We start from the raw sequence: 26,206 nt of genomic DNA on the forward strand, positions 1-26,206 counted from the left end.
GGATTGAGGAGCTGAGCGATGCTAAGTCCTCTGGCATGGGCGGGGAGGTGGGCGGGGGCTTCCATCCCCATGCGCGGGAGGGGAATTAGAAGCGGGGGAGGGTGTTGGAGTGGGTACAGAGGAAAGAGGTGCTGGGCTCAGGCATGTCGGGGTTGAGATTCGGGTCGGTAAGTCGTCACCGTCACCGAGACCCTATGCTAAACGGAACCCAGTGCGCAAAGACAAATAAGCAACGATCTCTCCTGCGAGGAGCTCCAAACAAATGTGAACGAGTGATTCGACTCTAAGGCAGAGGGGACAGAGGGAGGCACATACCCGTCAGAAGGAGAGAGAGAGACAGAGAGACAGAGAGAGAGAGGGTATCTGAGCGAGGTTCACAAACCTAGAAGGTAGATACGATCTGGTTTTCTGGAGCTGGGAAAGGAGACGACCGAGCAACGACAGCCACGTGAGCCAGAGTCGGAAGCGGCAAACGCGGCTCCTAACAATGAGGATGTGACGTGGGCAACTGGAACGACTGCGCTCGGCTCGTGGCCCGGAATGGTGACAGAGAAGGCCGGACAGGGGGCCCGACCGTCAGCCTTGATCACAGGATCCGGTCTGCACGCGTGGGGAGTCCCCGAAAGGCTTCGACGCGGAAAAGCACGAGGCCACGGGTCGCCGTCCCCCGAGGCACGGCTCGCGCCCCTCGCTTCCCAGGCCCAGGACCCTGAGCGCAGGGGCCGCTGGGAAAGTGACGTCATCTCTTCCGCGTCGGCCTCCCCAGGCAAAGGTCGCCGTTAGAACAAAGGGAAGCACCGGCGATGTCACCCTCTGGAAACCGCGCGGGCGACGTCGCTCCCTCTGAGTCACCGGCGCTGCTCCCCGACTTACTCGGGAATCTCTGGGCCGCAGTGCGGGGGCGGGTTACTTGGCAGAGGTTGCAGAAGTAGCTCTCACTCCATCTTGATTTGGGGAGCTCGTACAGAGATTTAAGAAGCTCTTACTGTGCTTTTGGGTCTGTGCCTCATTCATATATTTAAAAAAGAAAGAAAGAAAAAAAAAGAGTCCAATATAATAAAGTGAAGTTCACATCCTACGTCCTTGCTCTCAAGAATGCCTGTGAGCTGATTTTGTCATCAGAATACAAAACTCGAACGTCCCTCCAATAAGAAGCAGATTGTGGTTTGGTAAATACTGTAAATGGAGAACACGGAAAAAGAAAAAAATAAGAAATTCGGGACAGGACGCCACGAACGCCATCTCAGTTCTAACCACGGCCAGTGGAAAAACCATGAGAAACGAGCCTGAAAAGGCCAAGTTTTTCCAAATCAAGGAAGTTTCTCCAGGCCTCTCATTCTGTTTATTTTCTGTCTGGCTACATCAGACTATGACATACCTAGTACGCCTATCTGTGGTTAGTTGTACGTACAAACACGTATATACACACGGCGCGTCTGGAAGGGTAACAAGAAAACCCCCTGCACAGTTCTGTTTAGAAACTTCGGTTAAAGGTGCTTTAAAATTTTTCAGGTGAGAAAAGGTCCCATCCCATTTGAGATGTCTCCTAAAACACCTGGAAACTTGCATGGTGGATTCCTACTAATCCTAAATTGGGAGTCCCGACCCCCCATGGATATATATCTATATCTATAAATATAGATATAGATATATAGATATATGAAGGAAGCTGAGAAGAAAATGGGTTAGAGTTGTCATCAAAGGCACCCCAGTGAAAGTGACCTCTGTCGAGAGAACTGGCACGGAGAGGCAGATGGCACCATGGCCTCTCTCAAGCTGAGCCAGGTGGGACGAAGCAGTAGACGGTGTTTTCCTCTAAGAAGTTAAAGGGGTGTGTGTCGGGGGAGGCAGGAGTAAATAGCAACACCCCAAATGTAATTAGGAATGTTGGGAAGCTCACTGCATTCGTTTCCTCCAAGAAAGTTACAAATCATGAGCCAGTTTTTAACCTGATATGGAGGAACCAAAGCTTTAATTTCTCTAGAATTCCGAAGTGCTCGAGACCAAGATCAATGTTTATGTCCAAAGATTTTTGACCCCTACGAGGTTGAGGTAAGCTAACCAGCTGCGTCTCATAGAGAGCCATGGTTAGATTAAGCAATAGTAATTAACTATAAATGCTAAATGCGAAAAGTAGCAAAACGCAATTAGATGTTTTGTTTTTTTTTTTTATATCTTGCATAAAGTTGCTTTCTTCTTTCGTCCATGGTTAGCAATTAGCGAATCCATGGTGGCAGCTCTCTGAATCGCAGACACGGTTTTAGAGAAGTAAATAACATCTGAAGGATACTTTTTAAACCTGAAACTCATAAATTCACCACAAATATCAGCTAGGTATTTGGGACTTTTTGCTTGAATGACACAGTTTGATCCTGACTTTCAGTGAGTGAAATGAGATGTTTTATTTATCCATAAACATAAAAATCAGTCATCGACTACTTTCTTAACCAATTGTTTTGTTTCTTTTGCAGCCTCACATTATCAAGGATTTTTGGAGTTTCTCTGTTAATTTTTCAAGTCAGACATTCTCATTTTTAAAAATCCCAATAATTCAGATAAATCGGAAGTTATCTGATTTGACCAACTCCTATCCTCAATTAAAGGCCCCTTCCATTATTACCGGCCTTTCATTAAAGATCTTTTTCTAATACGTTTGCAAAATATACATCTGCATATATGTGCATACAGTCATTTTATACATTTTTACATAAATGTTGTGATACTATGTATTTTTTTCTATAATTTGGGGTTGTTTCTTTTTTACTTTTCGAATGTCTTGGACATTGTTCCATACCAGTGTGTAGAGATTAATTTTATTTATTTTTTTTCTTTTTCATTTTTAACTCTTCTGGGAGAATTGCAGATTCACAAGAAATTGCAACAAACGGTGCTCAGGGCGGTCGGGTGCCCCCTTCGGCCAGCCTCGCCTGGAGGTCACATTTTACACAACTGCCACAGAAATCGAAACCAGGAAACTGACACCTGCGCGATCTGCAGGGTTCGCGCCTCGCTCCCCAGCTCGCGCGAGCTCGTTTTGTGTATTCGTAGGGAGTCCGTGCAATTTTATCGCAGGTATAGCTTTGCGATAAAGTCAGCTGACTTTATCTTTAAACCTTTCTATTCTTGTTCAAATACGTTCCTTTTGTGTAAATTTCTGAAGGAAGGATTTTCGAGCATTTTTTTAAAATGATCTTAGAAATGTACTGTGTTAAAAAGGATCGGTTTGCGTGATTCTCGAGATTAAAGATTTAGAATCTCAGTCGCAGCGTGCTGTTCAGATACTCTCTTCTGCTGCTGCGTGTTACGCGTGCGCAGATGCACACATGGAGAGGTGGATATCTGGATGCTTAGAGCGCTATGGCTCGTCTTTCTGGGTAGCCTAAAACCCCTCGGGAACAAGGACCACAGTCTCAGAGGTCGTAGTAAAACACACCGTGTCTGTGTATGTCTAATGCACGCTTAGTGTGTGCCCAAGAAATGCCAGAGTTACCGCACCCTGTCAGAGGTGCCTCTGAGTGATGATGTTTTCAGGGCATCGGCAGTACCAGCTGGATGAGCCAAGTTACATGTCTCCATGTAAAACTCTGCTCCTGAAAAAACTGGAAACAAATAGAAACGGGGCTGAGGGCGCCCTCAGTGTAATACGCCTCAGCAAAACATTCTCAGAAACACAGACACGTTACAAAAGCACCAAGATGCCGCAGTGTTAAGTTTCATAGAATCCGCTCAGAGCATCGGGAGCTAGATATTTGCACTCCAGTTCCATCCAAGACAGTGGTGATTTCCTACGTGACTTCTGGCAAATGCGCTGTGCATATTAATAAAGCAAAGGGCCGGGGACTCCCTGCCGCTTGGCAGTTGTCTCAGGATGCAAAGAGCAAGGTTCAACCAAGGCCGCATGATTCTACTTTTGTTCCTTTTCAGAGCATTATTGTTGTACTACATATTTTAATTTCACCGAGGTGAAGTCAGCCAGAAAAAGAAACCAGAATATTAGATATTCAATTTTAAAGGACATTGCAATCATTTTCTTACCAAGAAAAAAAAAATTAAAAAATATATATATATGGAGAGAGATAGAGAACAATGTGGCATAGTAAAATCTATCTTTACCAATCCTATTTTTTCCTTTAACATGGAGCTCAAATCCGACTACCTTCTTGAAAGCTTCTCTCGCTAAAATCCGATTCTTGTGGAATAGCCAAGAATGTAGAATTTGCCATCAAAAATACCTGTCTGAGTCAAGTCCTGCCTCTACCACGTATAGTTCTATGACCTCGGATGAGTTACCGGTCCACTCTGACCCTTAGTTTCCTTATCAGTAATAATGAGTAATAAGAGTCCCTTGTTTGCTTTAAGAATTAAAAATAATAATTAGCGCAAACTCTGACATATAGTAACCACTAGATACATGTTAATCATTTCTTAGTAGTGGTATCTTGTGCAACTGTTTTTTTAGCCTGCTTAAAGTATATTATAAACTGAAAACTCTCTATACCAAGGATGGCGACCAGTGACCTGTAGGTCAGATTGCATTTATCCAACACGGTGCTCTTGCGCGTATGAGTCTGGTTCGTACATTTCGGCCTGGCATTTCTTTGTGTAGCTACCACACCCTTTCGTTACTTCTTGCCGCCTCACACATTTGCATAATTGCCTGGTCTGTGAAGGCGTTTGGGTTTGTGACTCCTCATCTAAACTTTTGGTTTCGTCTTCTGAAAATTACGAAAGAGAAGAGAAAGAAAGATCGGCCAGACTTCAGTGGCTGTCAGAACGAAAGGGAGCAGGCGAGACAGTGGTCAAGAGACGGTAAAAATCTGCTTCTCTGATCAACGCCCCAGGACTGGAAAATTTCTGTGTATTTTATTGTTGATTAAGCACGTAACCATAGACCAACTTTTATTATCTAATTATTAATGTTTGTTTCATCTTCCAAAGAAACCTACGATCTTCTTGAGGGCAAGAATCATGTTACATACAGTAAAAAACTATATATATATCTCAGAACACCTAGCTCAGTTCCTTCCCATGGCAATTTTTCAGTAAATAATTGTCAAAATAGCACCACATTGCATTCACTAGCTTCCAATACACTACCTACTAAATGATTTGCTGCATTTATCCCATTTAATCTTTACAATAACCAAATGAGGAAGGCACTATTATTAGAGCTACTCGTTATTAGATGAGGAAATTGAAACTTACAAAGGTTGTGAAACTCGCCCCAAATCACACAGCTGGTAAAAGGCAAAGCCCGGCCTGAAACCTGGCCTGTCTGAGCCCAAGGACCAGGCCTCTGGCCACTGTCAGGTGTCGCCTTCCAAATAAACAAACCCACACACATTTCTTGATTAATTAGATGCTGAATGGCCGGACATGAATGGGCTCTTGAAGCTCACTCGTGATATCTAGGTCATTTGGCAATAACTAGATAACCAGATATTTACTGTTGTAGATGTTGGAATTTGGGTTTTATTCGGTCAGCAGGAACGTTTTGCTAGGCATGTGCCCCGAAGGATAGATGAATGAGACAACGTCACAGAAACAAATAATTATAAAACAAGGCAATGGGGCTTTAACGACCATTCAAAAAAGTACTGTGGAAACCTAGAAGACTAACTTATTTTAAAATACTTCGCCGTATTCGGTCAGTATTTCTAGAATTCCTGCTATGTGCCCAGCACTCTGCCAAGGAATTTACCAATATTTATTTTTTCAACTATTACAACTGCACCAGGAAGTAGGTTTCGTTATCCACATTTACAAATAAGTAAACTGAGGCCTGACCCGAAGCAGGTAAGTGGCTTGGCCAAGGTGGGGCAGGGATGTGACCTCAGGTCTGCAAGACACCGAAGGTCACAGTTAGTCCAGCTTACCGTGCTGTGTGAACCATGTTTTCTTCTGGTCGCTGTCAGAAAACTCCAAGGAAAGCAGTGTGTATAAAGGAGGCTTCAGCTTTGTCCCTGTGAGGTACCTACGGCCAGCTGAGTGAGCCAGCAGGGAAGGTGGCTGAGTCGTTGTCTGACTCGGGGAATAGATGATGTTGAGATTTTGCTTCTCACTTTTATCAGCGAGGGTTTGTAACCCGTATTGTTCCTTAGGCTGACACCAGTTGTTATACTTGCTGATCCTCATGATTTCTTGTCTAGTCGCCTTATGTCTCATATTTAATGTCTCATATTTAATACAAATATGGTCCTTTTAGTTTCTGTATTTCTCCCTATCCTCTATCACATCCAACAAGAGAGTCTTCATAAATGGTTACTAGACTTAGTGTGGTGATTACATCGTAAGGCATATAAACGTCAAAGCACTGTGAAACTCACGTAACATTGCATGCCAATGATACTTTAATAAAACAATAAATTTAAAAGAAAAGCATCTTGTCATGTAGTTGCTTGTGTGATTTACCGTTCTCGTGATAGAGGTTCTAGATCAAAGCCGAAGCGTGGTCAATAATATTGACCACATATTTTAGGAAGAGAAAAAAAATCAAGCAAATGTGGAACATTTTCAGTGGACCCTCGGGAGGTGTTCCCGGACTGTCCTTCAGCGGGACAGACCCTAGCGTGTGGCCCATACGTCCTCCGTGTCTAATGGAAATGCGAGGGAAGGGCAGGTGGGCTTCAGGGCATGTGACCACGGGAGAGAGAAGGCGGGTCGTGACTGACGGGGATGTTCTGGCAACGCGGAACCAACGCCTTGGATACGAGCCTCCCTCTGGGCCCAGCGGTTTCACTTCTAGGAATCCACGGTGACAAAACAGGGATGTGTGCGGCGAGTTACGTCTCTTTCACAGCGAAGCTGTGGAAACCACCTAACAGTTGGAAAAGGGGAAAACTGAGTCTATGAACAATGATACATTCACACAATGGAACGGCACATTGAAAACTTCATGTTATAGAAGAATACTTAATGGCGTGGAAAAACGTTTTCTAGATAATCTTTTTCTAAGAGAATGTTTCAAGCGTATGCTAATTAGCCAGACTATTCTGTCAAACCCATGGTCCAGCCTCAACGATGATCTACTCACATTCGCTCTCCTTCTAACGGCAATCACATTTTTGTTACACTCACACTGTTTCTCTGCGCCTCCCTCCTTCCTTCCGCCACACCAAAGCGAGTCCCAGAGCTATTACTGCATTCATAAATATTTTAGCAACTCTCTCTCAAAGATAAGGATCTTTTAAAAGACAAAACCACAACAGTATTAACACACCTAAAAACTGACAATGATGCCTTAATGTCATTAACGATCTAGAGTGTTTAAATTTCTTCAGTTGTCTCAGGATGTTTTGGGCTCTTCTTTTTTTTTTTAAGTTGGGTGGTTCCAATTAAGATCCAAACACAGTCCACGCTTGCATTTGGCAGTGGGTCTTTTAACTTTCCTTTAGTCTTTGGGTCCCACCTCTCTTTCTTTTTCCTTGCTATTACCATTATTTGTTGAAGAAACCAGGGTTTTTGTTTTTGTTTGTTTGTTTGTTTTTTTGTGGTGTTGTTTGTTTGTTTATCTTAGAGAGTTTCTCATTTCCTGGATTTTGCTAATAACGTCACTGTGGTATTTTAAACATTTTTCTGCGTCCTGTGTTTCCTTGACTTGATGTTTGATTTTTGGTAACGATACTTCATTGAATGCTATAGGCTGAATTGTGACCCTCCAAATTATGTCCCCCACCCCCGAATTAATTTATGATATAAATAGACATAAATTCATATGTTCAAGTCCTAACCCCTGATACCTCAGAATGTGATTACGATTGGAGACAGGGTCTTCAAGAGGTAATTAGGTTAAAATGCAGTCACGTGGGTGGGCCCTCATCCAATACGACTGGTGTCTTTATAAGAAGAGATTTGGACTGAGACTCGGTGCAGAAGGGAGACCGTGAGAAGACACAGACGAGCCGAGGAAAGAGGCCTCTGAGGAAACCAGCTCTGCCGACCCTTGAGCTTGAACTTCTGGCCTTCGGGACTGTGAGAAAATAAATCTTAATATTTAAGCCATTCAGCCTGTGGTACTTTGTTACCGCAGTCCTAGAAAACTAACACAGATAACACAAACTATCATCGAAGGCACAAAAGCTGTTCTTGAGGAGGGAATTATGTAGTGAAAAGGAAAAAAAACAACACATTATCAACAGTAATTTTTTTAAAAATCCATGCATAAAATGGCTACCATTTCAGAACACAGTGTGTGCCAGGCACTGTGCTAAATATTTTATAGTCATTATATTACTTGACCCTCATAACGACCAGCAAGGTGGGTATTATTGTCGCCATTAACAGATAACGAGACAAATTCAGAGAGATTCCAGCACCGGCCCCAGAACACACGACTCGTGCAGCGGCACTGCGGGGCCTCGCAAGCAGCTGTCTGACTCTGCCCGCACATTCTGGGCCACTTCTGTCCCATGGATACGGTCACCGAGAATTTGGGTGACATCGGTCACAGCCGGGCACCAGCCAAACCTGCCAAGTTCAAACCGGAAGAAAAAGCAGAGAGAGAAGGGACAATTCTCCCAGCCAGAAGCAGAGGGCCACCTCTCTGGAGGACTAGGCATCTGAGGCCCTGACCTTGACTTCTGGAGTTCACTCTGCTGTCGCTGCAGCTCTCTGGCGGTGACTGTTACGGTGAGTGTGAGGGTGGCTCCTCTGAGGCATCGGGGGACATCGCGGTGGCATTATCTTTTGCAGACGCCCCTGCCTCTTCCGTCGCTTCCTTGAGCCCACCGACGACCCCGCACCTCTCGCTCACGTCCACAGCTGTTCTGCTCCATTTTCATTGACTTGGGGTCAGGGTTTTTTTTTTTTCAATTTGGAATCAAGAATCAGTTTGCAGGAGGCCGTGTAATGTTGAGGTTGAAAGCGCAGGTTTCAGAATAAAATGGATGTGGGTCGAAGTCCCTGCTCCGCCCCTTTGCCCGGGCTACTTTGGGTGAACAGTTTATTCTCTCTAAGCCTCGGTTTCCTTGTCTTTAAACTGTATTATTTACCTCAATTAAATGAGATAATGCAGCTAAAGCATGCCTTGTGGGAGCTGGAAGTCCATAAGGTAGCTGTGAAATGTTAGCCTTGAGAGGAGGAGGAGGAGGAGGAGGAGGAGGAGGAGGAGGAGGAGGAGGAGGAGGAGGAGGAGGAGAAGAAGAAGAAGAAAAAAGAAGATGCTAGAGAGACGTGACGGACGTCAGCACTCTGCACAGCTCCCTCCCCACGTGTGCAGCAAACGCCGCCACGGAAAAGCAGGTCGGATGGCTCTGGTGACATCGTCATCAGCCACGTTTGACCAGAAAGTTTCGGGCATGCCTGACTTTCCCACACTGGCCCCAAGATCACATTTACTGCTCTTTCGGTGACTTTTTAGCCATCTTATCCCTCAATCAACAAATGACGTTGACTTCGAAAATTACAGTCTAGGTACAGTTAACTAAACAGCAGTCATTCTACAAAGAGCGCCCAGAGCCGGTTTCCTCCTGCGATGTCTGGCCACCGGCTTTGACCAGCAGCGGGAGATTGCGGGTCCGTCAAGCGTGTTAAGCTTTAGCTACGGTCATCTACGTTGGTGTTAACCCCCATGTCCCCAGTGGGAAAAATGCCTTCTGTTTACGCCCAGCCAGTTATGTGATATCAGCCTTAGGCACCTCCTCCGTGGCCGGGGACTGTGATGCCGGCCCGGTGACCCAGTACGGCAGGGATGCCCTGCCAGGAGCATCTCGGCCCTGAGATGCTGAGGACTCGCTGGGCCGCGGAGCAGCCTCTGGAGCGTGTTCCTGAGAGGTGGGGACAGTTTGGGCAGACAGTCCCCACCTATCGGGGGGAGGGAGGGAGGCAAAAGCTGGTGCAGGGGGAGAAGCGGCGGCTTCCTTTGCTATTTCCGCAGCCTCTCGGTGACGAAGGACTGAAGTCATATATTTGAGGTCCCACAATCCCAGAAAAGGGAACCAAGCTGTGTTATCTGCTGCCCTCAAAATGCCGTCAAAACCTACGGTTTCTGGTAATCGCTGCGGTGTGGAGCTTGGGGAGGTCAAGGAAGATTCGAAAAGGAAGTCAGCAGTTTTCTTCCCTGAGTGTGTTTTTTTTTTTTTATTTTTGCCGTAATTTCTGCTTCTTCTATGTTTTAACTACCCAAAGAGAGCAATTTATTTATTTGTTTGTTTGTTTAGGGTTGGTAGGTTGGAGGACTGTCTTTCAAGCAAAACGTTAAACTTAGAGTGACAGTCACAGTGACATAATATTTTATCCTATGAAAATAATCCTCAAGAAATTTGCATGAAGTTTCTTGTTATAGTCACCAGAAATGCCCTCAGTGGCTTTTTGCGGGGCGGGGGGGAGCGATGAGGAGCATTGGAGGTTTTAATGTTTGATTTACTTCCGTCGACAACCATATTTCAGATGTACTCAGTCTTCCATCCAAGAATCCCTAGGCGCATGGCCTCGACCGCCCAGCAAAACAAAATAAATCGCTCACCCCCCCATTTGGGAAGCTAAGTCAAGAAAAATGAAGTAACTTGTCTGGTTACTCCGCCAGCTCAGTGAGACCTAGAGTGGAGAAAGTAAAAAATATATATATAGTTTCCAACTTTCAGTCCTCAGTAATGAAGTTACTTTTTTCTCCCCTCATTTTGATAAACTTCTACATTTTTCTGGAGAGATGAACTATGATTCCAATTTTATTCTTTCTTGGTAATATTAGCTAACATTGTTATGACTAGACCTTAATTTGAGATCACACATTTTCAAGGTACGGGTTCACAACATGGCATCTAATTCTACCCAGAGACCAATGGTTCTATTATCCTTGCTTGAGTCTCGGGTGGTGTTTGAAAACCCTTCGCGCAGGAAAGGACAGGGGAGGCAATGGCCTTGGGCACCAGCATGTGCCAGGCAGCCCAGCGGACACTCAGAAACATGACTTCGGCGAATCCTCCTCACCATCTTCAAAGAAGATATTTATTCTTGTTACATAAGAAGAGATAGGGACTCAGAGAAATTAACTTGTCCAAGATAATACAGCCAATAGGATAATGGGATTTGGATTTTGGACCCCAGGATTCTCTGACCCCAAAGTCCCTGCTGCTTTTAAAAAGAAATGTGTCATATTCCTAACTTTCTTATTCTCCCAAAGAAAGGAAACCTGTACGCAATGAACCTCATATCGAAAGTTCAAGGAGATATACGGGCTCTCTGAGATGCTGGCTCTTTTTCATAGAAGATTCCAAAACAGACTGGAACCCTTGCAGAAAACGATTTTGAATTCTCTGTCACGTGCCAGATGAGGGCTAAGTTTTCATTATTGTCTAGAAATGTTAACGGGGAATAATATTGTTGGGTTTAAGAATTTTTATTTCTTAAGCACTATCGTAAGTGATATCATTTCCGAATTTCTATCTATTTTATCATGACCTCTGACAAAAGAAACATGATGATACCGAGAATGGGTACTCTCATTCTAGAAGTGTGACCAAAAATAAGTAAGTAAATAAATACACGAAATAGTTACCAAAACGCTGAGTTGGCGACAGGCACAAACTAAATTGAAAAGCAGATTGCGCCGGAATCGAAATCTCCCAACTCCTGGTCCCTGACACTTTGTTTTTGACAGTGTAGTCTCTTTCTACGTCATTTTATGAACATAAATTGTAGCAGAGGGACTTCCTGTTTTGAGAAGGTAACTTTCCATAAGATTTAATCATTGGACCAAGAAATACTTAGGTACTATCTTGCCCTAGAATGGCACGGCTAACATTCAGATTCTTCAGGATCGGGATAATGTCTACACATTGGGGCGTTATTGTCCTATTAAAATGTGCTTTTATCTGCTCCAGTGGTCTCTCTTCTGATTATAATGTTCCTGTTTACTTGGTATAGTTTTTCCCACAGAGACTTCTGGGCCTGGGGCTCCGGGTGGGGGCCGGAGGCCCGTGTGCACCACAGAACGGTGGTTTGTCCACACGGGCGAGAGGTGGAGAAGTTCAGGACCTGCCCGGAGCACCTGCAGAGGCAGCTCACCTGCTCCAGGCAGCAGCTGAGACAGGGCACCAGGGGCCCAGAGCACGTCACTCGGCATCCAGATGGCTAGATTGCACCATCGCGACCAAGGGAAGAGCATGCGGGCCACAGAGGGAGTGGTGCGGGCCAGAGCACAGGTGCGGGGCACAGCGCCGAGGGGCTGCGAGAACTCAAACCAGCAAGCGGGGAGCGCGTTCGGACAGCTGGTTTCTTTCTCCTCTCGCCATCGTGCACAGATTCAGAACACTAAAAAAAGTCTAGGACAAGATAAGAGAAGATGCTAATCTTGGTCTGCTGCCCAGTATTATGAGGCCTAATAAATATTCAAGTAGGAAGGCTTCACAGTATTAGGAAGAAGAAATTCATTTTAGAAACTGCTGAGAAATCTGCCCTGTGTGAGTGTGTGTCTACATGTGTGGGAGACGTAGCCACATGCCACATCTCCACCAATGTCTGTCTTATCCAGCAGATTATAAGCTCCGTGGAACAGGACCAAGGACCAAGAATATGCTGCTGGACATCAGTCCCCTGATACATAGTAAGCCCTTATTGTTGAAGGAGTAAATGAATGAATGATAAATGTGTCGAGAAAGACATATAGAACTAAAATAGTCAGGTCGTTTATACATTTTTTGTGTGATTGTTTCTAAATTTTTCTGTTTACAGTAAGTGTGTGTTATTTTTTTCAAAGCATTAAAAGATTCATTTCAAAAAGAAGAGATATAAATGTACACGATCCTTTAGGACCAAAGGAGAAAACATGTCCGGTCAAACAGCCCAACCCTCAGGCAGCCGCCTGCAGAAAGATGGCCCACCACACGTCATCCATGAAGAAGAGAGAGACAGAGACAGAGAAAGGATGACCACTCGCCAGGTCAGGACAGCCACCCTGCCTGTACCCCAAGTGGACCGGCCCTCACTAGAGGGAAGGTCGCAATCTGGAATTTCATACCCTACCCACCAGAGGGTCCCTCTAGGTTGGACTGCCAGGTCCTCATGCTAGCCCAGTAAGAGCTGCACCAGTCAGTGTTATCCAGAGGAATTGGCTCCCGTGATTACGGAGCCTGGCAGGTCCCGAGGTTTGCAGGGTGAGTTGACGAGCTGGAAACCCAGAGAGCCAACAGCTAAGTTCCAGTCTGAGTCTGAAGGCCTAAGAACCAGGAGAGCCGATGGTGCAGTTTGAGTCCAAAGGCAGGAAAAAACAGCCAGTGTCCCAGTCTGGAAGCTGTCAGGCAGGAACATCTCCTTTTACTCAAGGGAGAGTCAACCTTTTTGTTTGAGTCAGGCCTTCACCTGATTGGACGAGGCCCACTCACGATAGTGAAGACAATCTGCTTTATTCGGTCTACTAATTTAAAAATTAATCTCATTCGAAAACATCGTCACAAATACCCAAAATCATGTTTGACCGAATATTCTAGCGCTGCATGATCCACCAAGTCGACACATAAGATTAACCCTCGCAAGAGTCATTTGAAGACCGGGGCCTCCATTTCAGCTCAGGCTGCCTGGGAAAGGCGATTCGAAGGGCCGAGAGCCCGTCTTTCTTAGTTCCCCGTATTGCTCAGGGTTCCTAACGGCAAGCAACAGAAAGCGAATCTGGTTACGTCCCACAAAAAGGTAGCTGCGGGAAGGATATCAGGTCCCTGACAGCGCAGATAGGAGAGCAGGCGAAACATGACTGAAAAACGGAAGGTGTTCGGGGCGCCCGGCAGGGAACCGGCGAGCCGGGGCTCTGCCGCTCCCCGACCATCCGTGGTCCCCACCGCTGCACGCCAATGTCACACCACCGCCACCGCAAAACCGTCACTGCCGTGGCCATGCACGGAATCACACTTACCTGTCTCTGCCGCTCGCCCAAGGCCGATGTCCCCGTTGGAAGTGTCTGGCGCAAGCAGGTCACATGCCTTCATCCTGCTGCAAAGGGGTGGGGAGGAAACACCATCTTTCCGCCTGGCTTGCTTAGTGGCAGGTGCGGGACACCTTCCACCTGTGTGAGCACAATAGGGGATTCCCTACAAGGGGGATATGGAGTCCGAACGCCACAAAGCAGTGATTGTGCACTGCAATCTCGTTAGAATTAACCTGCTAGCCACGCGATTGGTCAGCACTCGATACGAAGTGGACTCAAGATAAACGAGCCGATTCGTCAGCTTGGCACAAGCAATTATCATCAGAAGCAGAAAGCGAAATCTGAGAAGGGCGGTTTGCTAGTTTGTAGATGGCCTCGGTGTCTGAGTCCCAAGCAGAAATCCTGGAACAAGCTTCCTAATCAATTAGCCTCCTGGAAAGTCCTAAGTGCACACCGGTTGTACACCCCGTGTGGTGTGTACAAAAGAACAACCCTTGCACAATGAGCAGGCCTCGGCCTCTCCCCCTCCAAGGAGAGGGACTACGTGCATACTATTTCCACCATCAGGGAAGAAAGAGGAAGAAAGTCTCCGAAGCTGGCTTCTTACTCTGTCTGGAGTCTGTTTCCCATTGCCTGCCATCCCAGCCCCTGAATCAGCACTCAAACGTAGGACGGAGCCAGTGATCACACCCTGTGATCTCTCTCTACGGGAAAGATTCTCCACCCGCCTGGGAACCAGATCCCTTTGAAAATCTGATGCAAGCTGGAGTCCTTCCCCCAGAAAAAAATCCATGTCTTCACAAAACAACAAAAATTTCACAAAAATTTTAGAAACTTAAGAGAGTTTCTGAAATTCAAAGGAATTTAAGAAACTCAGATTAAGAACTTACATTCTAAGGTTCAGGGGGAAATACCCTCCATGAATATTTCTTCCTCCCATTCCCATCAGGGCCCATCTCAAAACGTGGGGGAAAAGCCAGCCTTCCTCAGGGGACCTCTGGACCCAGCCACCTTCGACTAGACGAGAGGCCTCGGCAACCAAATTCACGCCAATTCGGTGGAATTTCCCACTTCCTCTTTACCCACACGTCAAGAAGTCATTCACTTCGTCGCTGCCCTGCAGTTTCAAACTGTTCAAGGGTTCCGAACTTTTTAAACTCTCAGATACTCTCATGCACTGCGACAGGGTAGGATGGCTCGTCTGCCGGAGTGGAAGGGAACAGCTTTGAACACGTGGTTTCCTTCCCAGGACCAGGTCCCCGCGGGCTCACTGCCCCCGAAGCATTCCGGATCCTCTCTTCACGCCCTTGCTCTGAGTTCAGCTGCCCGGCCAGCTCCATCATTCCTTCCTTTCAACTATTTCTAGAATCTACAGCTTACTTCCCACCTGGGCGAATCCCGGGCACACGAAAAGAAATCTCTTGGAAACAAAATGGGTTGAGGGCTGGGGAACAGACTTTGCTCCGGCTTCGGGGTAATTTCGCTCCCCTTCATTCTCTTCTTGGCTCCCCTCCCCTCCATTCCTTTCTTAAATTTTTCATTCTTCGGCCTTTGGTTTCTGATCTTGCTCCCCAGAACCCAAAACTGAGGGGACAGTGGCTGAACCACAGTAAGAACCAGACTTGAAACGCAACACATCCACATACCCTGAGCCAGGGTTTGGATTCTGCTGAAAATGTCTGTGTTAGATGTGACGCGGGTGGCCGGCCAGCGGGAGACGCCAGCGTGTGGAAGTCAGCGAACTGATAAATTAGCAGCACAAATGGGCCACCCCGGAGGACAAACCGGCCTTGGGGACGGGCGTTCCGGATCCATACGCACTGTTCCAGAGTTTCGCACGCGGCATTTTCATATGCTGACAATGCATGGCCACCTCATTTTCCAGGCCGCAATGAAACGATAAAAGAGCGGGAAGCGAGCTGCCCTGGGCCCTTCTTCGCACGAGGCCTCGAAACCTGAACTGGTGCAAGGCAACCGGACGTTACTCCACAGGAAGTTTAGTATCAGAGATGGGAACTAATCGGCAGTGAAAATGAGAAGGGATATGTTTTTATCAGCCCTTACAGGACCAACACCTGGGAGGCAGGAAGCTGCTGTCTCAGTCATTGATAGAAACTTCAACCTCCGTGTCTTTTTATCCTAACTTCTTTTTAAAGCCTATGTAAACATGTTCGTATTGAAGCAGAGACATTTTCTATAGTTTCTAGAAGAAAATCTGGATGTCAAACCCTCGTACCGGTCCGTTTCTGTTCCATTGACACGAGTATTTGCTGAACGTCAGGAACGTTCTAGGTCTTCTGGGTCAGCAGGCCAGAGGCGGCAGGTCGGAGGAGAGAAGCAGGTGCCGGGGAGGCGGCCAGGCCCACGCATGCATCCCGGAGCCGCCACAGCTGTGTGACCGTCCCTGTCCCATCTCGGCTTGCACGTGACCACGGCGGGGACAAAGCCCGCATCACAGCATTGTGCGGAGGATTAAACGCGGCACCGAGAACAGTCCTCGGCCTCGGCAGCCGGCAGGAGCTGGCGTGTGTGAGGGCTGCTGGCCGCAGCGCCTGGCCGCGCTGGGTGACCGGCCACGGCGGCCGCGGGGGCGGGTGCCCGCCGCTCTGACAAACGAAGGTCCTGGCTCTCACTGCGTGTGAGGCGGCCAAAGCAGAATGAGTCCTAAGAGCCCCCTTTGTCCCGACAGAGGCCTCATTTGTCCGACACAAATGCTGCCCTGGCAGTCTGGACGCCCGGCCACTGTGACAGATTTGTTTGGGCTGGAGCTGCACCAGGCCTCCGTGACGCGTCCCCGCCCCCGGGCTGCCCCAGCGCCGCTGGGACTCCGCTCGGTGGCGCTGCCCGGGCTCTCGCAACCTCCGGCTTCGAATTCTCGGGATCAGCAATTAATTTTGATGACCTCGCTCCAGTGTGGGTGGAGGGCTGCCAGGGGCGCCGGCCTGCCAGGCGACTTCGGGAGACACGGCCCGGGGTCCGGAGCAGGCCGTCCCGTGTCGGAGGCGAGGGTGCCGGGCGTGATTCCTGCTCGGTAGCGGCTCCTGGAGCCTGTGCATCGCACACGCGGCTGGCGAAGGCCACAGGGGCTTTTGCTCCGTCAGCTGGTAAAGCGGAAAGTAAAGGGGGCTTTTTGATAGAGGAATTCACGATGAGCAGTTTCTCGCTCGGGTGAACTGCACACCTGCAGACAAAGACGGCTAGACGCGAACTTCAGTGGCCGAGCGCCAAGCCTGACCCCCTTCCTGGGCTCTGTCTGGGGGGCCTCGCGCCCAGGCCCCCCGGCCACTCCTGTTTCCGCTCTCCCACCTGGGGACAGGGGAGTGTTGGACCCAGACAGAACCTTTGCTGCAAGAGAACTTTTTTTATTTCCTTGAATATATTTTTTAAATTATAATTTTTAGTTTTAAATGTGCTAAAATACACATAACAGAAAATTTACCATCTTAACCATTTCCAAGTGTACGGTTCAGTAGTATTCTCGTATCGCTGTGCGGCCATCTCCTGAACTGTTCTCATCTTGCAAAACTCAAGCTCTGTACCCATTAAACAGTAAGTCCCACTCTGCTTTGTCCCCCAGCCCTTGCCGACGACCATTCCGTGACTGCTGCACCCACCTCAGCTAGGCGGAGTCACACAGTGTGTCTTTTCGTGCCCGGCTTATTTCCCTCAGCCTGATCTCACGGTTCGTCCAGGCTGTGTGCAATGTCCGAACTTCCTTCCTTTTTAAGGCTGAATAGGACGACGCGTTGTCTTTTTAAATTGCGTTTCTATTAAGGAGCCTTCCAATGTGAGGAAGAGCTACATTGGGGGGACGGGCGGAGATTCTCTGGGGCTGGACGTTTTCGTCAAGCCCACGAAGCCGGAATCGTATCGTGGATGTGGTTCCTTCGCCCGCGGGCGCCACGGGCCACCGGTCACGCAGCGGATGCACCGGCCTCGCTGCCTGGCCCTCTGCACTGCGCTCTGGAGAAGACCAGACCATGCGTTCTGGGGAGGGCGGGGGGGAAGGGCCCAGCCACAGCTTGGACATTTGTTAGTGGGGAGGTCCTTGGGGAGGTACATCATCACCGTGAGTATGATACCTCTGGAATAAAGTAGAGATGATGTGATGAGCTCTCCCTAGGCTGGGTGGGGATTAAATAAGAAAATCTGTATTAAAACACCAAGTACGGTGCTGGGTACATTTTCAAAGAATAGATATTAAATCTTAACACAAAGCAAATTTAAAATGAGATCCTTTCCCCTCACCGAACATAGCGCCCAGACAGACCAGTGACTCTGCAACAGTTTTTTGAGTCAGGGGCCCCGCTGAGAGTCACATACACACACATGATTTGACATCGAATCTCCGGGGAGTTCACAGGTCTTACGATGCCCATCCATGGACCTTGGGCACGAGGTCCGGGGTGCAGGATCTGGGCCACAGAAGAAAAACATTCTCAGAAAACGCAGATCATGATGTGCAGCGTGGATAAATGAGGAGCCTCTAGAGTCCTGCAGAGCGCCAAAGAGATGCCAACGGAGGGCTGACGGGGTCGGTGGGCGCAGTCCCTCATGGGTAGTCAAAACCTCTCCAGGAAGTCGGCGCTGTCTTTTCATCATACTGGGTGGCTCACCCGTTAAGACCACTACCCTCTGAAAGCACTTACCCTCCTGGTGGCTACGCAGCGTAAATACTTTTCGGCGTTTGCCTGCTGGCTGGGTTGAGTCACCTCCTGGTTCGAACTTTCACGTTCGTCCTCACGTCGTGAGCCCTGGACAGACTGATGCGGAGGGCCTCGCCCAGGGCCCCACGATCGCAACCCTTGTGATGAGATCGTGAGTGAAAAAATCACGCTGGCAGGTGGTTTCCACTTCCAGATATAACCGCTGTCCCACCAGAGGCAATCAGCTCTCCGCCGACGGGAAGTCACTCCCTTCGCGTCTCCATGGATGCTCGGTACGGCACGGACAAACGTGGCCTTGTATCTCGTGGGGGATTTTTTTTAAGGGCTCAGATGGCTTAGCCCTAAAATCCAGCGACCGCCCTCTGCCTCGCAGAGTTATCCGTCCAAAACGAGAGACCAAGGGTAACAATGCAGAGAACCATCCTGTTCTGCCTGCCTTCCTGGACCACTCTCCAGCCAGCCCCGGTCATGGGCATCGAGTGAGCAGCTCTGCAAGTGTAGCTGTCATTTCAAGCCCATTTCCACGGGCACTGTTTCAACTGCTGTTACGGATACCATTTCTACCCCCTCCCTCTGTAGCCTCATGTGAGTAGTTTACTAAATTTCAGTATCCTTGTAATTGCTGTTTCGAATGTGGCAGTAAAGATTTATACGGTAACAAAAAGCCTCTTGTCTAAGCAAGTAGGAGAAAAACATATAGGGAGTCTAATCTTCTAAAAAACAAAAAAAAAAGCTCTCCAATTAGACAGGCTTTGATTTATGGAGCAAATCTATTAAATCTGATCCCTTAGAATGGTTTGAGTAGGCGTGTTGTTTTAAACTACTTTAAAAAGGCAGTAATCTGAAGAATCCAGGGGAAGATAAGAAACTAGTCTACTCACATGGCTAGAACAAATAACTCAACTGGCCCAAAATATGTTAAGGCTTCCAAACCCACAACCAGGGAGCAGATAGCACCCATCAAAGGGATTTCTACTCTCTTGCCTCCAAAAATCTCAATTCCAGCAAAGCCAGTTCTTCTCAGGGGCAAGAAAAATAAGTCGGGCTACACGTTTTGTTTGATTTTTGTTTTTAAAATAGCACTTTCCTCCCATTTACAAAATGTATTCGTGCTTCATGGGGAAAAAACACAGCAAATGGATGGTTAGGATCTCACCAGTAAAGACCACTTTAACCATTCTGATATGTCCTTTTCTTCTATTATATTTACATAGATAAATAATTTTTTAATTACATGCTGATATATAAGGTCTTTTGGTCTATCGATCTATTTTTTTCACTTAGCAACATATTAGAACATATTATTTCCATAATAATAGCAACATATTAGAACATATTATTTCCATAATAATAGATATTTTCCTTAATATGGTATAAATAGTTCCTGATGGTACGTATAGTTCTATCATTTGAATGCGCGGTCATCCCCTCTAGTCAGGCAGTAAGGGTATTACCACGTTTTTCAGTGGTAAATAACGTTTCGATGGACACGTTTATGGGAAAATCTTTAACTTCATCTCAGTTCTCAGGACAGCTCCTAGAACGTCACCTCTGTCATTAACACACGCCCATGCTTTTAATCGCAAGCAGTCTTCAGGGCCTTCCTTCAGTGCTATTTATTTAGGGGTAATTTCCACCTAACGATACCGCAACTATCGATGCAAAACACAGAGAAAGACTGTGCCTCCTGTAGATCCAGAAACATACCGGAAGTTGAAGCCGTTTATTGAGAAGATGCAAGGGCAGACCAGAAATGAGCTATTTCCTGAAAAGCCAAATAGGAAAAAAAAAAAAGAGCAACCAACTGATGTTAATGAAAAGATTCGAGAGAAATTACTAAAACTGAGTTTCCAACACATCCAAAAGCAAACGCCACCGAGGAAGGCAATGCAGTTAGAAAAGACACGGGACACGGGCGCTCTGTGCAAAAAAATGACGCAGTCGCATATAAAACGGCAATCTGTCTAAACTAAACTGTCGAATACAAAGCCGTGGGTGAGGTGAAAGCTACGTCGGTTTGGGTTTTGTTTCTGCTTCTTTTTTTTTTTTTGGTGGTGTGTGTGTGTTGGGCGGGGAGGTCGTTTCTTTCTATCCGCGTCACGTGTGCATACGTTTGAAGAGCGAAGTAGTCCCACAAGGTCTGTTACGGGAAATGACCTCAGCCGCGTCCTTCCCCACTTCCTTCTTGCAGGAGGAAACCCCGTTTTCTTGTTAGCTGATTCTCTTGCCATTTACCGCCATGTTCCTCATGGCTTATTTTTATACTTATTTTTTTACCTATTTTTTTCTGGCTTATTGTTAAATCAGGTTACTGAGACTACATCCTCATTTCTTTTGGATAAAATCATTGCACTTTGACTTTCCACCGCGGACAATGAGAATTTACCTCTCTCACTACTATCGACATGCTCATGCATCCTCCCAATCCTGTGTTATCCATCGATCTGTGTGTGTGAGAGATTTTGGTTAGGTCAATAATTACATTATTATAACATTTTTTCTGATTACTCGTCTGCACGATTTTGTTTTCCCTAGAGTTAATCATTGGTTTCTTCGCTCCGTCTGTATGTACTTACTTTAGAGTCAACCTCAACCTCTCCCCCACCTTAGCAGAGCATGGTCTAAAGACATCGAAGGGTCTGAATGAAGACCCTCAGATGCATCGAGAACCCCATCGCATTCACCTTGAAGGCCCCCTGCCTGGAAATCCCGCCCCCCCCCCACGCCGACCCGATTGTCCTCACACCTCACACCGGTGCCCTGCTCTCGTCCAGGGGGCCCTTGGTGCGACATCTCCTGCCCCCGAGCAATCACGTCTTCCTCTGTTGTTAACGAAACACTGCGTGAGCCAGACAATGTTTCTATGCTACCCTCTCATTTGACCGATACCGGACCGGCACAGAGCTCTAGTCTAGAACGAGCTGCCTCAGAATGTGGTGGCATCATCGGTCCATTACCGTCTAGAATCCCCAGACCCAAATCCACGACCACGGAGAAACCCAAGGCCATTCGGATTTCCAGCCCTTTGTACGCTGCTCGGTTTTCCGCTCCGGAAGCTGCTGGGGTCGTCTCTCGGTTTTAAGTGGTCTGAAAGCTCACGGCGACGTCCCCTCCTGCGGGAATACTTTCACCCATTGCACTGGGCGCTTTGTCAAATTTTCTTAAATTAGTGATGATTTCGTCCCTTCTATTTTTCTAGTCTTATCTTTTGCCACCCCCCCCCACCCCATGTCTGCCTTTTTGCTCTACTTTCTCAGATATCTGTGCAATTCTATCTTCCAACCCCTGTAGAGAGTTTCCCATTTCAGCTACAGCCTAATTTCCAAACGCTCTTTTTTGCCCTCGATTTTTTTTTACAGCATCCCGTTCTTATTTCATGGATGCTTTCTCTAAGGATATTGATTATACCATAAGCATTTTCTCACCTAGCACCTGTTTCTCCACCTTGGCTCATTCGATGGGATTTTTGCTGTTAGCTTTGGTCTCTGCTTTTATTTTTAATCGTCTAGTGACTCGTGGTCGTCTGCTCATATGTAAGAGCAAAGCACTGAAGCCCTCCCTGGAACCTCTGAGCACGTGAACGGGGCTTGCTGGATGGGGGCCTCAGGGTAAGGCGACCCGGCTGGGCCATTCCCTTAGGGAAACTGGTTCGAGTATCTTTGGGCCCTTCCTCTGAGCTGGTCAGACGCCCCACAGGAGGGTCATTCGCTCTCCTGCTTGGAAATGGTGGACTTGGCTGTCATATTCCAGACGCTGAGTGAGAGAACTGGGAGCCCGCCCCCTTTTTCTGTAACGTTGCCACCGTCGACCATGCCTGATGTTCCCCAGGTCGAAGACCCCCCTCTTTTAGCCTCTCTAGAAAATAACACTCACCTTCTGCTGAAACTGGTGAGGGGCAGTCCCTGGCTGCATAGGATGGGAGAAATCCCCGGAAATCAAATTACCTCTTAAATGGGATTTTAATTAATATTCAAACTCTGTTCCATAGATATTCATATCATGGATTCCTGAGCTTTTAAGTGTTTTCTATTAAAAAAAAAATAGCTGCTTTTCTTTTCTCCCCACTATCGGTCTAGGATTTTGCCCCCTCAGATTAGCTAAGTTGGTCAATATTCATCCACCCGCTCACCAGCACCCAAAATTTGTTCCTGTCGTCTTTCCTTCCTGTTGGGATTATGTCGTGTAAAAAAATCATGTCATTTTATTGGGGTTTCAAAGGGAGAAACGCAGATGTACGTATTCCTAGAAGCAGGGAATACTTTTAAGGAAGAGAAATCACAATAAGAACAGCTAATAACACAAAAAAATTCAAAGGGTGCTGTACCGAGGGACAGGGAGGGGTACAGGGAAAGACACCCCAAGTTTAGCTCCTTCTAAAGACCGAAGCACAATGTGACAGAACGACTGAATGACGGAGGGCGAGGGAACACCTCACGACAGAAAACCAGGTTTGCAGCAAACTCTCTCACGCTTGATCTGCCCCAACCACTAAAAACAGCTACCATCTTCAGACCGCTCAGCCCGCGTGCAGGGATAGACAATTCACCTGCAGGAACGCATTTGATCCTCCTGATGCCATCCTCATTTTTCACATGAGGAACCTAAAGCTTAAGAAGGTAAATTAGCATATCTAGGATTATACAGATAGTGAGTGCTAGAATCAAGATTTGAGATGCAGGCATTCCGACACTAAAACTTACGTCCCTGGCCGTCTTCATAATGTGACGCTCAGAGGCTGTATTTCTCATATGATATTTAAGACCGATTGGCATCCATCGTGCGCCCCGCCTCAGCCCGCCGCACGCCCCCTGACGCGTGCAGTCACGTGTTTTGTCTGTCGCGTTTTCCTCGCAGGACCGCTCGCTTTCTTCCCCTCGTTGGTATTGCTGGCTTGCTTCCTTCAGCTTCTCGTTCTCCAATGAGTCAAGATCCATCATCAGTGACCGGGTGCGGCTCTTAGTAATGTTTGTGAATGATGTAACAACTTGATCCGAGTGATAGTTTATGTTTACTCTGAAGTTTTTGGCAGATTAGAAGGGAAGAACCTTGACTTTCTCTTCGCCAAATGTCATGGATTAATAGCTAGGGACCCAAAAAAAAAAAATGATTTCTGTTGTGCCTTAGTTATAAAACAGAACATGAGTTTTTTCTCTCTGAGGTGGATGGATTAGCTTCCGGGATGAGCCAGGGATTAAGTTCACTGACACTCTGGTTTTTATACTTTTTCTTCAGTCCTTCCTTGTGGTTTTGGATTTCCCTACTTTGGTCTCGCTCTGCGAACGCCCCTTTCCAGAATCAATGCTTGAACCTGCGACGGGTGTGCTCCCTTCTCAGATGGATGAACCTTGCTGCTCCTGCCTCCAGTTCGGAAGGCCACCACTGAGTCTTCACAACGGCTCTGGGTATCATCATGTACCACACCAGGGCGAGGGTGGGGAGAAGGGGGAAGACAGATGTGGGAAGAAAAGATAAAGAGATGGAAGAAGGGAGGGCAAGAGGAAATGGGGGAAGGAGGAGAAACTCTCAGCGTAAGAATGTTCAAACCCGTAGAGACGTTCGTCAGAGTTTACTGGCGTTTACTTGAGCCAAACGGAGGATATGCTTGAAAGCAGGATCGCGACAGACTGAGGAACGTGCTTCCCAGAAGGACAGTTTGCAGTTTCTTTGATGCCGATGGAATTAAAGAGGGGACATAAGGAAGAATGTAAGGAGGCGGGAGAAGACGAGCCCGGGAGTGAACGGCAGGCGAGTTAAAACGATTCTGTGCTGTCCCGAAGGTGGTTACGCTTCCCCGGGGTCCGAAAAAGAGACATTTCGAAGGCGCGTTGGCCCGGATGCTCCGAAACGATGCGCAGGGCTGCTTAGGGCGAAGAGAGACTTTCACTAGAGAAGCGATAGGCCTGAGGCGTGACTACCCACCCCGACCCGCGGGTTAGGAATTTACCGTCAGCTCACCCTGCGAGGTTACTTTCAGTTAGATTTAGGACAACACCCCCCTTCTGGCCACAAGACAAATAACGTAAGGGGTGCGCCTGGGTAGGAGTGGCTAAACCTGCTGAAGGCGCAGAGGGGCTCCCCGTCTGGGCCGCCCCCCGGACGCCGGGCGGATCGCCCCAGGTCCGAAAAGCAGGGTCTCCACCTTTCATTTTGTCCTCACTTCTCTCGTTCCGGCCCATCCGAAACTCAGTGATTACACCAGCTTCCGGGCAGGACGCAGCCCTGAAATGCGACGGCGACAGCCCACAGGGCGTTTTCGAAGCCGAATCCGAATGCCCTTCGCCGGCCCCCGCCTCTCACGGCCCCGACTCCCGCCTTCCCTCCCGCATCCTCGGCTTCCCTGGCTGAAGCCGCCGACTTGGCTTTTGAGTGCATTTGAGTGTGCGGCGCCTGGCTTATCCCCCGTTCCTAACCTGCGCGCGCCCCTGTAAGTGCTGTTTCGGGGGCTCGTGTTCTCCCTCCACCGCCACACAGTGAGGTTGCCGAAGGCAGGAGCTCTCGATGCCCGAGGCCTCCGCGGCTCCGCCTCGCGCCACGACTGTACCGAGAACCGTGCGGGTTGTGACGGATTCCGCTGACTGAGTTCCTACTATACCCCGGGCCCGTTCTGGACACTTGGCGCAGGATAACTCACTGCATCCTAAAACATAACGAGGCGGAGACAGATGAGGACGCTGAGGCACGGAGTGGTCAGCTTGGCCAAACCCGCCGCATGGGGAACCCGGGACTCCGACCTGTTCTGACTTCGGAGCCCAGGCGCTCAGCCACCACCCCCGAGGTCAGGCCCTGCCATGGCCATGGCCATGGCCATGGCCATCTACAGAACCCACTGAATTGGAAAAGTCGCGGGAAGACCGAGCATCGAGGCCTCCGGGCTCCGACCTCTCCTCACTCGGTTCCCCAAGTTCCTTCCCCTCCGTGCGAGGGGCCATGTGCGGAAACGGCCGAGGGTCCGGCTCCGGGGTCCGGCCTCTGAGACGGGGCGGACAGGCCACGCATGCCCATCCTCCACCCAGGGGGCCTCTCGCTTATCGTGCATCTCTTCACCAAGAACCAGTCAGGGGGCGACTCTTCCAAAGAAAGGTTAGGGGAAAAGCACTGAGCGAGACCGAAGGACGAAGCCTTCGGAGCAAGGCAGTGGCCTGCAAAGGCTCGGGTGGTGATCCTGGTCTTAATCAATGAGGCCTTTGAGCATGGCGGAAACGCAATGTGCCAGGTGTGAGCTGTTTCCTTAGAGAGCCCAGACGTTTGCCGTACGAAAGCATCTGGAACTGCTTCTGAATGCCGGCTATTTAAAGTCTCCAACATAACGACTTATTAATAAAGTTCTCCGCTGCTCCTAAGTGAATGTTATTAACGAATCTTGTTTAATCTGTCAAAATAATCTGATTAACTGGAATAAAAGGCATCTAGATCCCCAGTAATTTGCTGACCTCGCACTACATCAAGGGACGTCTGTGCTGTAACCAAAGGAACAGCGTTTGCTGAATCTGTGTGTGAGTCTGACCCGTGCCCGGCACGGTTCCCAGGGGGCTGATGGCTTCTGGATTCGCCCAGACTCAGCAGCAGCCTCACCAGGGGCCCCGTCCCATCTAGCCGCCTCCTGCTGGCAGGATGGGGCCCATCCCTCTGCCTTCCGCTTCTGGGCCCCCAGAGGCTGTGATGGGAGGGCGTGGGTGGTGGAGCT

The sequence above is a fragment of the Rousettus aegyptiacus genome, unplaced genomic scaffold, assembly GCF_014176215.1.
Source record: "Rousettus aegyptiacus isolate mRouAeg1 unplaced genomic scaffold, mRouAeg1.p scaffold_m13_p_11, whole genome shotgun sequence".
NCBI classification, from domain to species: domain Eukaryota; kingdom Metazoa; phylum Chordata; class Mammalia; order Chiroptera; family Pteropodidae; genus Rousettus; species Rousettus aegyptiacus.